This window comes from Herpailurus yagouaroundi, unplaced genomic scaffold, assembly GCF_014898765.1.
Source record: "Herpailurus yagouaroundi ecotype Mexico unplaced genomic scaffold, PumYag 29, whole genome shotgun sequence".
In the NCBI taxonomy this organism is placed as follows: Eukaryota; Metazoa; Chordata; class Mammalia; order Carnivora; family Felidae; genus Herpailurus; species Herpailurus yagouaroundi.
In genome coordinates, this window is record NW_024412377.1 from 68,641,576 (window position 1) to 68,655,764 (window position 14,189).

At 36.9% G+C, this 14,189-nt stretch overlaps 1 protein-coding gene and 1 long non-coding RNA gene across 2 annotated transcripts in view; both read right to left on the reverse strand.

Moving 5' to 3' along the window:
* Positions 1–14,189, reverse strand: part of CAMK4 (calcium/calmodulin dependent protein kinase IV) — a 228,927-nt gene that overhangs the window by 188,735 nt on the left and 26,003 nt on the right. The window lies entirely within an intron of this gene.
* Positions 8,798–10,787, reverse strand: LOC121012104 (uncharacterized). The gene is made up of 2 exons (XR_005781946.1): positions 10,041–10,787; positions 8,798–9,800 (listed from the first exon to the last, which is right to left on the reverse strand). It is a non-coding gene; the product is annotated as an uncharacterized LOC121012104 (long non-coding RNA).

The window sequence follows — 14,189 nt, forward strand, 5'->3', positions numbered from 1 at the left end:
ACACACACACACACACACACACACACACACCATATATATATACCATATATATATATATATGGTATATATATAATGGAATATTTCCCAGCCATCAAAAATAATGAAATCTTGCCATTTGCAATGACATGGATGGAGCTAGAATATATTTATGGTAAGTGAAATAAGTCAACCAGACAAATACCCTATGATTTCACTCATATGTGGAATTTAAGAACAAAACAGATGAAAATATGGTAAGGGGGAAAAAGGAGACAGGGAAACAAACCACAAGAGATTCTTAATGATAGAGAACAAACTGAGGGTTGATGGATGGAGGTGAGTGGGAGATGGGCTAGGAGGGTGATGTGTATTAAGAAGGGCACTTGTGATAAGTGCTGGGTGCTGTATGTAAGTGATGAATCACCGAATTCTATTCCTGAAACCAATATTGCACTGTATATTAGCCAAAATTTAAATTAAAACAAAGATATAATTCTGACTTTATGAGGAGGGTGGATGTTAAGAGGAAGAAATTAGGATACACGTTAGGGTACTGGTAAGAAATGTTGAGGGCTAAAAAAAAACAGTGGCAGTAGGGATGTAGAGAAATTTCTGGATTTGAACGATCTTCAAGGTTGTGAAATGAGGTAATGAACTGAGAAATAAGGAGTAAGCAGAACTTAGGAAGAGACTGAAAACTTGGTGGGATAAGAGCAGGTATTCAGGGAGAGACGCAGGGGTTTATGAAGTAAGATAAAACACTGAGATTGGAAAATCAGGCCAAAAGTTCAGAAGAGAGTGGCCACAGATACCTATCTGAGACAAGAATACTTAATTATAACTAAAAGTGTTGGCACTTACAAGATCACCAACCAAGAGGAAGACAAGGGGGCTGAGTGAGGATGGAGCCTTGGGGGAAGCCCATGCTTTGGGAGTAGACTAAGAAAGAGAAGCCAGTAACAAAGGCCAAGAAGGGCTGGTAAGGCATGAAGGAGGTTTTACCAGAGGACATGGTATAAGCAGAACCAAAGGAAAATGTCTCCAAAAGTTTCATATGATTAAAGCTATCAAATGCTAGGAAGAAGTCAACTAATGTAAGGATTAAAAAATAATTGTTGAATGTGGTTAATAAAAGAAAAACCTCAGTGTTTGAGCAGTAAAGACCTGGTGGGACTGAATCAAGAATGACCTCGATAGAGAAGAGAATAGAAGACCAAAATGAGGAGAAATAAATGGACTGACTTCTCCCTCAAGAATGTTAGCCGTAAAATAAAAAAGAGACACATTTATTTTGTCTATTGAAAATCCTTCCAGCTATTATTTATGATGATATTAAAAGAATTTATAGACAGTGTGCAAGTGTATATAATTGATATGTTCTTGCAAAATGGCTTATAAACTGAGATATTTTCTGCTCAATTCATCTAAAGGTTGCAGAAATACTTTATGTCATTTTTGACTGATCTTCAATTGGCATTGCCTCCTAACAACAGTTTTATATCTTTCTACTCCCAGAAGCCTTCAGGTTGTTAGTGATCTATAAAAATCTACTTTCACACCCTGAAAGAGTTCACTCTTAAATGGATGTCACAGGAAATCCTTTGTTAATGTGAAGTCCGTTTGAAATACTTTTAATTAGTTTTGTACAATGGAAACTTTGTAAATCACACTGTCTTGATGCAAAGCAGAACAACTGGATCACACATAGGGCTGTGGTATTAAAAAAATGTTACACCATCTTCTAATCCCTCGGAGCAATGCATGTGTACAATCTGATGAAGAAAATTCAAGGCACTGTACCTTTACCAACACCCCCTCAGCATATCCCTTTCATTTCCAAAGAATAATTGGAACTTGCCTGTATATTCTTCAATATTATTCCCATGGATACCAAGAGTTCTGTAAGACTATCCTTTAGGGTACTTGGGTTAAAATCCTTTTTTGCCTATACTTCAAATTACACTCAGAAAATCCATTAATTTTGTATCATTGCTGCAACTTTTCCCTGAACTGCGCTGTTCTTAAAGAATAATTCACTTCCCATTCACTTAAAGACAACTGAAGGTGTTGGTAATCAACTATTAAATTTTATGGTAAATGAGTTCACAAACTGTATGGCAAACACTAAGATATGGCAGTGAGAGATACAGAGATTAATATAAAATGTATTACCCTCTGAGATGTAGATGCTCTTATATCTAAAGGAAGGTGATGAAGACCCACTCTTTTTGCTTCTAGGAGTTCTTATTCTATGACTGTATCTTCTTTTTTTTACTTCATAGGGGAAGGGAAGAGAAGAAGTGGAGAAGGTACAACAGCATATTCCTTAAATGACTTGCCACTTGACAAATCAAGAAAAGCACTAAAAAAGAAAAAAAGCACTAAAGTATAAATCCTTCTCTCTCTTCCCTAGATTTGGGGCTGACAGTTTTACATAAATTTCAGACCATATGTTGAGGTTTACTTCCTTATGGGTTTTTCCTAGGTTCCCCTTGCCATAACTTGAACTAGAAATGCTTGTTTTTCTTAGCCAGCTTAAATGCCTGGATATGGATTTCTTAATTTTTTTTAAGCATCAAATAACTTCTACCACATCAGCAAAATTTCACAACACAAAGGTTAGGACTGCTACATTATTCTGACATTTTCTGTGAATATTATGTCCAGCCTTTTCCAGCTCTAAGAGTCAATTACCACATTTATTAGCAACATCAATAAGAGGTTTGTTTTCCTTACAGCACCTTATGACTACTGCCACATTTGAAAAAAAAAATTTAATAATTATAGGTTCATAGGAAATTACAAAAATAATATAGATCTGTCCCCAATGGTTTTATTTCACCCACTTTACCCCCAATGGTTACATTTTATATAATTATGGTACAATATCAAAATCAGGAAGCTGATATTAGTGCAGTAGGTCTAGGGGTGTGTGTGTGTGTGTGTGTGTGTGTGTGTGTGTGTGTGTGTGGTTCTATGCCTTTTTATCATACATGCTTATTCACCTAACCACCATAATCAAGATATAAACCATTCCATCACCACAAAGATCTTACTTATGGTCCTCTTTTTGGTCATACCCAACCCCACTCCCTCCCATCACCTCCATCCCAAACCCATGGCAACAACTAATCTGTTATCTACTTCTGTAATTTTGTCAAGACTGTTATGTAAATGGAATCAGACAGTATATAACTTTTTGAGATTGGCTTTTTGACTTAGCACATGGCCCTTAAGGTCCATCCAAGTATTTCATGTATCAATGGTGTGTTATTTTTGTTGTTGAGTAGTGGCCATTGTAAGGATGCAAGAAAGGCTCATTTTTATAAGACATGCCATTAGATTTTGTGGTCAATTAATCAATATCAAATTATAGACAGCTGTATACAGAATATGTGTGTTGGTATGTGTTCAAAAGATGAAGAAACTGACCTTGAGGAAATGTTTTTATTCTTTATACTATATATATATAGATATTATATATAGTATATAATATATATATTATATACTATATAGTATATTATATATTAAATATATAATATATATTATATATATAATATATAATATACTATATATAGTATCTATATATAGTATATATTATATACTATATATACATATACACATATACTCTATATTATACTTAAAATCATTTATTTCCTGCAATATTGCTGATTCTAACCTATTATCCACAATCCAAAAATACATTGGGGGAAGTTGCTATTTTAAGCAATGTGAAACAGTACTGTGGTAACTAGAAAATGAGCATTTAATTAGAAAACCATCATAAACTCCAAATCATAAGACAATGATACAATGAATCTATAATGCGAAGCTTCTGGGACTACAAAAATAAATAATGGAGACTTTACAAGAACAGTTTGGGGCTTTCGGGATACAAACACACAACTCATTTCTTGTTTCCATTCCCAAGTCAGACTGAGCTAAGGTTGCTGCAGAAATTGTGACTCTAAGAGTCCACAATAAAGATCTTAGGTAACTTCAGATCATGGCTTTTTAAAGGCACCAATGCATTTGCCAAGCTGAAGTTGTCAGAAAAGATAAACGGTTTGGTAAACTCTACCAAGAAATCCACAGAAAATTAGAAAATCAGAAAATCAGCCTACTCCACACAAAAATAAACTTGCTGGGCATGAATCCAAGAAAACCCACTCAGATATAATAAAGACTGCTGCAAACATTTTCTGTTTGTAAGGAGAAATAAAATTGCTCGGCATTTGGAAAGAAGTTTTCCATTCATAGTTCACCAAAGTGAGCCAATCCAATGGGGATGATGATGGCATGGGATCGGGCAGATCAAAATTCTGTTTTTGTTTTGTTTTGTTTTATTTTTTTGAGAGAGAGAGCCTGTGCTCATGCGTGTGTTTACAAGCACGGGAGGAGAAGAGGGAGGGAGGGGGGAGAGAGAGAGACAGAGAGACAGAGAGAGAGAGAGAGAGAATCCATGCTCAGCATGAAGCCCCATGTGGGGCTCGATCTCACAACACCAAGATCAAGACCTGAGCCAAAATCAAAAGTCAGACACTTAACCAACTGAACCACCCAGGTGCCCCAGACCAAAATTATCTGTAAGACACAGGAACCAGGTCTCCATGGCCATCAATAGCAGTGCAGATTATATTCACCTATATTAGACTTTCAGTAAAGCCTATCAGAAATGTACTTCAATCATACCAGGAGATTCGAATAATTAGCCCCAGTTTAAAAGACATATAAAACCACTCTTTTTTTTTTTTTTTTTTTTTTTAAGTTCTAAGTAAAGATTGGACAAGTTCAGCTTTAGGAACACAGATTTTGTTGGATGATTTTGCAGTTATTGTGCTCATTTCAATGCTATTGACAAAAGACATTTCATGTTTCCCTCCAGCACCTGATGTGGGCCCCATCAAGGTCAACACAAGTAATTGCACACGGTATGAAAAGAGCACCTAAGAACCAAGCAACTCCCAGAGAAAACACAGGGAATGGAGAACAGTTCCTTCATTATCCAATGATGTACACTAGTTTCATTTTTTATCACTATCACACAGAGAAATGTAGGTGTCAACACTGATACCAAAGGATTCACAGAGCCAATCCCTTGCCTTGTAGATGCTGGCAATTCTAGGTGAAAATCTACATACTCAAGAGTAGATAAGATGAGCACATCTATTTAGGTGAATGGATTTCTGTGAATCCTGAGAGAAACTGACCTCCTGGTTCTTCAGTTACTTTAACATGTTAATTTCTTCATATCTTACGTGAACATCATCTCTGCTACACTTTGAAATTTGTATTTTGATATCAGTGTCAGTTCATGTCATCACAGAGTGGGAAGGAGTTAAAGAAGTTTAACAGGTATGTTAACAGGTCAGTGTTTTATTAAGTGTGTCAATCCTGATCACAATCTAGGAAAAGATTCTGAGCAGAGACCTGGGATCATCTTACAACCCACACTGCAATGATTGTATTGCAGCAATCATGGCCCATCTTCTGGTAGGTGTGCCCACAATGACCTCCCTTTGGGCCTCACATGCCCCTCTCCCTTACCTCATTTCCTGTCAGCTTCCTTCTGTGTATCAGATTCATGGAATGAATGAATATGAGGCAGCAACACAGCTCATTATATCCCAGGAGGCAGAACCAAGGCCCTTGCCCTCAACTTCCAAAACAGACCTTGACTATATTTGAGAACAAAATTTGAGTCATTGTCATCTCCATGGGCAGCAGTAATCTAGAGGAAGATCATTTGTTCTGGGCTTCTATTTTTCGTAAATCAGATTCAATCTTCAGATCTTAACCTATGGTAGTTTTACCAGAGTTCTATATCTGAGTACCATAAGACTTCTGAAATGTTTTCTAGGTGAAAAGAAAATATTTACATATAACCTAACAAGCAATTTATGATTTAAATAACTGAAATTTATTGGGGTATGATTTAAATAATGAATTGACCTATCATTATGTAGCTAAATGGAGCTGATAATGACAAAAGTCTTGTCTGAGATGAAGAAATACCAGCGTGCATATATGAATATCAAATCAGAAAATTTAAATGGAAATTTCTGGCAAACTCATTTTTGAAAAATGATAAAATTACATTTATAAAATCTATTCAATAATCTTAGAATGGCTAAATCCTAGTAACCTTGTAACCTAAAAACAGAACAAATAAAATCAAGATCATAGAATTGTAGTTAAGCATTTTAGCAAATGTGCCATGTTCGTTCTGTTCTTCTTTTCTTTTTTGTATTGTGTTTCGCTTTTGTCAACATTGAAACTGTTGGCATTTTGATATGGCATTGTGGTCCCCTTTCCTGCCTCTTTTTAATGAAAAGCAAATAAGAGACTATACACAGTATTGGAGTTCACCAGGTGACAGGACTAAAGACCAAATGCTGGCCATCTGTTGTGGCAGAACAGCTCGACCCTGTCCAGAATTGGAACCGTCTCTCCTCCTAGTCTCCAGGGGCAAGCGGGGTAGCCAGCACCTGCTGTTGGTTTCAGAAGCCTGCTCAGAAGAGGAGGATCAGCACATGGCTCTGAGGCTTCTCCAGTACGCAGCTGCCAGAACCCAAAGCTGTTTTTGGAGCAAGATGAAAGGCAGGAGTACTAGGGCAGGAGAGGCACACTGGAGTATCATCTATCAAAAGATGGCATTAACTAATGTGAATGTGTGTGTGTGCACATGTCTGGTTACTTAATCAGCAGAGGCCAAATGACCTAAAAGAGTAAGTTTCTGTGGACAAGAATTCGGGCTTGATGAAAATAAGAAAGCTAATACGAACACAAATACAATTGACCGCCTGAGCCTGTATCTCTTTATGCATTGTTCATGCAGAGCTGTCACCAATACAAGCAGCGGCACTTGCTATTACTAAGTAATCATCAGACTGGTGAAAATTTGTAGATTACTGGAGTAATTTTTCTAGTTCATGCAGTGCTACATAATAGCTATCATTGCATTAGGGACAAATTTCTTATCCAGTCCTTATTTTGAAAATTAATAGGATCAGAGATTTTAAACATTTCTTTAGAAAACATGGAGTGAGTGACAAAAATTTAATCAAAGTTTTTCCAACAACTTCTTTTTGTTAACATTACATTGTAATTAACTTACTACTGCAACATTATTATTACTATATTAGTTACTAGCCTATTGCTAAAAATGCCATTATAGATTTTTTTTAAATAGGTGAAAATCAATTTTAATAGCATACGTAGGGAATCCACATAACATGGAAATTCCAAAGACAGTGAGGCAACAGGATACTTACCGGAGCAAAGGAGAAGGGAAAGTGGTCTGAGGATACAAAGAGGAGAAAAACCATTAGCAGGAAGGTGAAAGGAGATGTTTGGAAAACAAAGGTTGCTCTATGATGCAGTTAAGTTCCTTAGGTAAAGAGGAATCTCAGTTAATAGCTCTCTTACTGGTATAAGCAGACAGTTGAAGGGGAAGTCAAGAGCTTTTCTGAATCCGCTGGGTTTGGATTACTTTTAGCTCAAAATAATATTTATGCCAAAGTAAATACTATGTGGGGGTCCTTAGTGGGCTCTATAAGTAAGGCTCATCAGATTTTCTTCTACTAACTCCATTAGTAACCACTGGTTCCCAAAAAGTGTTTCTCAAATTAAAGCTGGTTCAATGGAGAGATCCAGGGAATATATATAAGAAAACATTGGTCTTGAGTATATCATGAGGACCTAAATAAGGAAGCAGTCTTATTTGTGTTCTTCCACACTTCTCCATACTGAACAAAAATATGTAAGAAGGCACTGACTCTTTCATGGTTTACGATATGCCATACTATTTACAGCATGAGTCCTATATCTCCATGTACAGATTGTACTTCAGCAGCCAACAATCAGAGTCCCCACATAAATCAACTGAAGAAGCCAAGACAAATGACTTTGACAAGGTTTAAATACATCTCCAAATAGATACATTCTTGGAAAGTGTACGAGTACAGACTTGGGGAGTAATTCCCAGAGTTGCCGTGAACATGATGGTGCCTTGGCATCTTATAATAATGACTATGCCTTGGCATCCCATAATTCTGCCCTAGCCCAGATGCCTTCTGTCATGCTAGCACAACTCAAGAAGAAATATAAGCATAAAGAAAAAGAAAATGTACACAGATACGTAAGTTTGGACTCTGCCCTGTTCCATCAAATCTGAGTTCATTATTGCAAGGAGGCATGGGCACCGAAGAGCTAAGGAAGAAACAAGTCAGTGAACCCCAAACTCCATACCACAAAGTCACATACTTACACCACCTGACATGAACTGGAAAAGTACAAGCTTCCTCAACGTACTTCTATACCAGGAAACCTTCAGCAGAGAATACATATTGAAACATCCCTTCCACCACAGCTATAATGTCACATTCTTATTTATTTAGATTTGGCATTTAGAAGAAGCATTAAAGGGAAAGGAAAGACTAGGCAGAAAGGAGAAAATAAAAAGCAAAAGGAGAGAATTAAAGAAAAACAGACACCAGACAAATCACAGAAAAAAGTAAAAGCCTTCTCAAATTGAATCCTCTTAGCTGTGTTTTTTGTTTGTTTGTTTAAGAAGCTAAACGAGGGGCGCCTGGGTGGCGCAGTCGGTTAAGCGTCCGACTTCAGCCAGGTCACGATCTCGCGGTCCGTGAGTTCGAGCCCCGCGTCGGGCTCTGGGCTGATGGCTCAGAGCCTGGAGCCTGTTTCCGATTCTGTGTCTCCCTCTCTCTCTGCCCCTCGCCCGTTCATGCTCTGTCTCTCTCTGTCCCAAAAATAAAAAAACATTTAAAAAAAAAAAAAAAAAAAAAAAAAAAAAAAAAAAAAGCTAAACGAGAAGACTATAAATAACCCAGCCCTGCCTTCCTTCTGGCCTTGTAATGTAGTAGGCATGCAAACACAGTGAACAATGTCTTTTTAGGTAGTTCCCTTCTGCTATGGTATTGGAGGTTTCCATATGACTAGCAGTGTCCTTGTTTACTTCCAAAATCAACTCTAACGCCATGCAGACATGACCTCTCCTATACTAAATTACCCTAGAGCAAGATTTCAAGAAAGATACCTGTTCCTCCTCTGGAATGAATTAGCTTGGTCATGAACTGGATATCACTCTGTTGGTCAAAGGCTTTTGTGTAAAGCACAACAAATGGTTGAAGAGTGAACATAATCAGATTATTCACAACACAAGTCTTTCCACCAGTAACAAAAGTCACTTCATGAAATGCAGCTCAAGACTGGAAAATATAAAATGCAGCTACCTCCATTATATTTCTTAAAGATACAGAAATGCCCTTCACTCTTGAAACTAAAGTTTTATCTGAGTACTGCAAGCAACACTGAGGAATGTCCAAGAAGTTACTTACAAAGCCAAGGCAGCTGTTGGGCTGACAAAAGTCATACTTCATTGAAGGGCTAAGTGCTAGATAAAGAGTATGAAAAATCTGAGTAAACTCAAGGATAGGGCTCAGAACTGAGTACTGCCTAGCACAGGAATTGCAGATGTAAGATTGCAGAGTGTAAGATAAAGTGGAAGTCAAAGCATAGGATAATGGGGATGGAGAATGGAAAACTAAAAGAAAGAAGAAAAGACAGGGATGGTAAAGTGGGATCCAGGTAAGAAGAGAAGGGCGAAGAATGAAGCAGATATGAGGAAGGAAAATGAACACTGAAGGGATGGAGACACTCTATGAAGGAGAAGCAGTGTACTGGGAGATGGACATTGAGCCTTCAGTATGTGGGCATTCTTCTAGAAATACAAAGTAAGCCCATAATGAGCCCATAGGCAATGATAATGGGTAACAAAATATAATCTGTTATCAGCTAACCTTTTTTTTTTTTAATTTTTTTTCAACATTTATTTATTTTTGGCACAGAGAGAGACAGAGCATGAACGGGGGAGGAGCAGAGAGAGAGGGAGACACAGAATCGGAAACAGGCTCCAGGCTCTGAGCCATCAGCCCAGAGCCTGATGCGGGGCTCGAACTCACGGACCGCGAGATCGTGACCTGGCTGAAGTCGGACGTTTAACCGACTGCGCCACCCAGGCGCCCCTGTTATCAGCTAACCTTAAAGTCACCAATTTGGGTCCTCTGATACTGTTCTGAGCTCATTATCAAAAACAAACCTGATTTTTTGAAGTCTGTGGAGAAAATCTTCCTTCTTTAAAGAAGTGCATTGTGCCTCAAATCAGGTAGGACTAGGCAGGACTCTCTCCCCTGGCTCTTCGTAAATCCCTGGATAGTATAGTCTGCCCATCCCTTTGAAATGTGAAAGAACTCTGAGTCACCTCTGTCAAGTTCTGAATATCAAATTTGTGTGCATGGCCAATTTGCTCATAATTTCATATCTTAGAAATTCTGTCTGGGACCTAGTAAATCTGACATAGAAGTTACCTGAGAAGAGGCAATAATATAGTTTTAAGAGTATAACCTTTGGAGTCAGATTAGCAGACAGTCCTGGGCCATGGGCACTTAATGCCCGTGTGACATAAACTGTTCTTGCTCTCCCTAGACCTTTGCTTCCTCAGGTTAACAGTACCGATCTAGCAGGTTATTGTGAGGGTTGAGGACAATATAGGATAATGTGCCCAGCCCATGGTACAGACCTGTCAAAGATCAGCTGACACTACAATGTGTGATTTTGTATACCCAATGAAAGAACATATAAAATATGTTTTTATATTTTGTATGAATTATATAGAAGCATATGAAAAAATCAATCATCAATATACTCCTAAATTTATAAAACATTAGCTTTAAGGCCTGAAAATAAAGTGACTGTTTGGGGAGATAAATAATTAGGTGAAAACAGTGACACACACATATATAACTACAAAAAGAACTAAGCATAATGTGAACAGTGATCATTCTTGGGTAATGGAATTGAAAGTAATTTTTATTGTCTGCCTTTTATTTATCTGTCATTTCCAAAATTTCTACACTCAAAATGAATTTATTATTTTATAATTATTCAGATATTTAATACATTTAAATATTTTTATAGTAAATATAGATATGTTTATATATTGTTCTATATATAAAACAATAATATTTATTCATTTTGTAATATGGGAAGAAAATTTTTAAGGTGAGGTGTTTTCAGTTTTCAAGCTATTTCTCAAACAATGCAGATAATTTTGGGGTTGTCTCTGTCTTTGGGAGGAAGAAATCTAAATTTTATAAGGTCGACCTTTATCCCAATTTCATGGCCAAGGATAGCTTTAAAGCCTCTTTTTCTTTTGTCTAGCAAGGAAAAGAAACTAATATGCCCACTTTTTTTCATGGCTGCACACAAACTGGCTATTAAGTAATCTTTTGAATTCAATCAAAACTGGCTATTTTAAAACAATAATCTCTTCAGATACAACAAGATCCTTTCTAATTAAATCAGACTTTAAATTTTGACTTGTTTTCCAAAAGTATTTTTGCTTATTCACAACATCCATGCAAACAGGTTAGGGTGGCCCCTTTCCTATATAGGCAGCAGCTCTGAGGATCTGGAAGGGAGCTAAGATACAGCCATTGACATGCAGGAGACCATCACTTCTTTTTTTGTTTGTTTTTTTTTGTTTGTTTGGTTTGTTTGTTTTTTGTTTTTTTTTTTTTTTTTTTTTTAGGAGACCATCACTTCTGTCTTTCATGCTCCACTCCCCTCCAGGTAAATGGATCTATCCACAGCATGATATGATTACTGGTCAGAGTCTTTGGCCAGGACTTTAAGTCTCTAAGAGTCTTTAAGACTCTAGACTATCTAGACTATCTCTAGACCACAGGCCATTATGATAGGTTATAGGCTAAAAGCAAATCTCAGATCTGTTTGATCTCATTATATATCACAAGAAGAAGGGATTTAAGCAGTGTTGAGAGGAAATTTTTTTCTCTTCTAAGAGCCAGGCTTGAAATATACCAAGCACCACTGAGAGTAAAGCAATGTGGTGGGTACTGTGAAGGGGCAGTAAAACAAAACAAAACAAAACTAAACTAAACTAAACTAAACAAAGCAAAACAAAACAAAAGCAGAGTTGCTTTTAGACCATAACCTGTTCTGTTCTTTTTCTTGTTTTCTATGGATTGAAATAATCTCTTAAGTGGAACAAAGGTATAGCCTGTCACATTAAAAAGTAAAGTGATTAGATGAGGCTTATTATGCCCATGACATAGAACCTGCTTAATCTTACTGGCTGGTTCTATGCAATGAGAAAATCTCTAAAGGGCAGCAAACATTTTAAAGCCATTACAGTTTAATATCTTCCAAGGCAAGTGATGGCTCTGAGCAAATTTAAAGATCATTAACCCAGGACTTAACAAGCATTCATTTATCAAAGAATTTCTCAGTCAATGTTATTGAATTTCCGCTTTGTGAAGACACAAAATGTGATGCCAAAAGGGGGTTATAATTTAACAGAGGAAGAGGAATATGCATTAATACATTTAAGAGTACAAACAACAGAAACATACAAATAAAACTGCCCATAATTACAGTAAAGTTCTTCTTCCTAGTCACAGTTTAATCCAGTGTTTTCCAAAATGTATTCTGTGAAATACTACTTCAGTGAGAGATATTCTTTAGGGAAACAAAAAATGTCCTTGATCAAGTAAGTTTGAGAAATAGTTAAAAAACTCAATGTACTTAAGCACATTAAAGAATGAAAAGTCCTAGAACAATGTCTAATGTAACACCTCTCTAATTTATTTAACCACACAAGCATTCTTTGATCTTAAAATTATTAACATCTATGATCGTTAGTTTTAGGTCAACTTGGTTGGGCTATTATTCAGTTAAACACTAGTCTTGATGTTGCTGTGAAGGTATTTTGTAGATCTCATTAACATCTACAATTTGGTGACATTAAGTGTATAAGATTATCCTCAGTGGTGTGGCTGGGCCTCACCCAATCAGTTGAAAGGCCTTATGAACAAAACTGAGGTTTCCCTGAGGAAGAAATTCCACCTCAAGACTACAGCATCAGCTCCTGTCCAAATGTTTCCAGTTCGCCTGCCTGTGTTAGGGATTTCAGGCTTGGCAGCCTCCATATCACATAAACCAATGCCTTCAAATAAATAAATTCAATAAATAAAAAAAAAAAAAAAACAAGTAAATAAAATTTAATACGAATAATGTTCAAATAAAGTAAATAAATGTACATGCATGTGCATGTGTGTATGTATTTTAACTGCTGTTTCTGTTTCTCTGGTAAACCTCTGACTGGTAAAAACATCCCGAGAACTGATGTTTCATATAACTTTCTTCAGGGAACACCACAAATTCCCATCTTTTACAGCAGTAAAATCCTATCTCCATAGTATAAGTGTGGAGCTGTGGGACAGCACATGTCAGAACTGTATGTCAGAACTCAATTTAAGGGATGTAATAAATATTGTTAGCTGCTGCTCAACATATTTCATACTAGCACCCACACCCAAGTTGGACTTGCTAAAGTCTTTAAAAGTAGACCCTGAGTGCCATAAACCGAACACTCTTCCCCTTTGTCTCTGGGACTTGTTCAGGTATGGTGGTAACAACAGGCCTATGTCCTTTAGTGCACAGACATCCCCCTGGCCAAACTGATTGGTTCTGCTCATTTAAGGACAGAAGGAAGTGAAGAACCTCCTGGACTGGATGATGATGATTGGTTGCCAACATAAGGACTCCAACTGCTGCATTTTGCTACCATGAGTGAAGCTGGCATGAGGACAAAGGCAATAGAGGTAGGATGGAGGGCTAAAATGAAAGAAATGTAGAGACATAAATCTGGGCCCAAGTCAAATCACATGTAAAAGCTGAACAATCTCTATTCTTTAGTAACTTTAGCCAAAAAATCCATTGTTGAAGACAATCTGAGCTGGGTTTCTTTTGGTGCTTCAATATATATTTGTTCAATTATACTTGCATATAACAGCATCCTAAGTAATAAAAGGAAACATAGAAGAAGAAAAACTAGGAATATAAAAATACAGAAAGCTCTAGAGGGGGATATAGATGAACTGGGAAGGGCAGCAAAAGAGGGAAAAAAAAGCCTCCTAAATGATTAGGTCAATACAAATCTCATACTATCCAACTGTTCTTAGCATATGTAAGAATACGTGTGTGGATGAACCTTGAACAGTAGGGCTTCTTAAATATCTTAGAAAATTTGATGAAAGCTATGGTAAGTTGCCTCAGAAAAATTCTTGTACACAAAAAATTTAGCTTGCAATTTCAGGAGCTTCATGTAG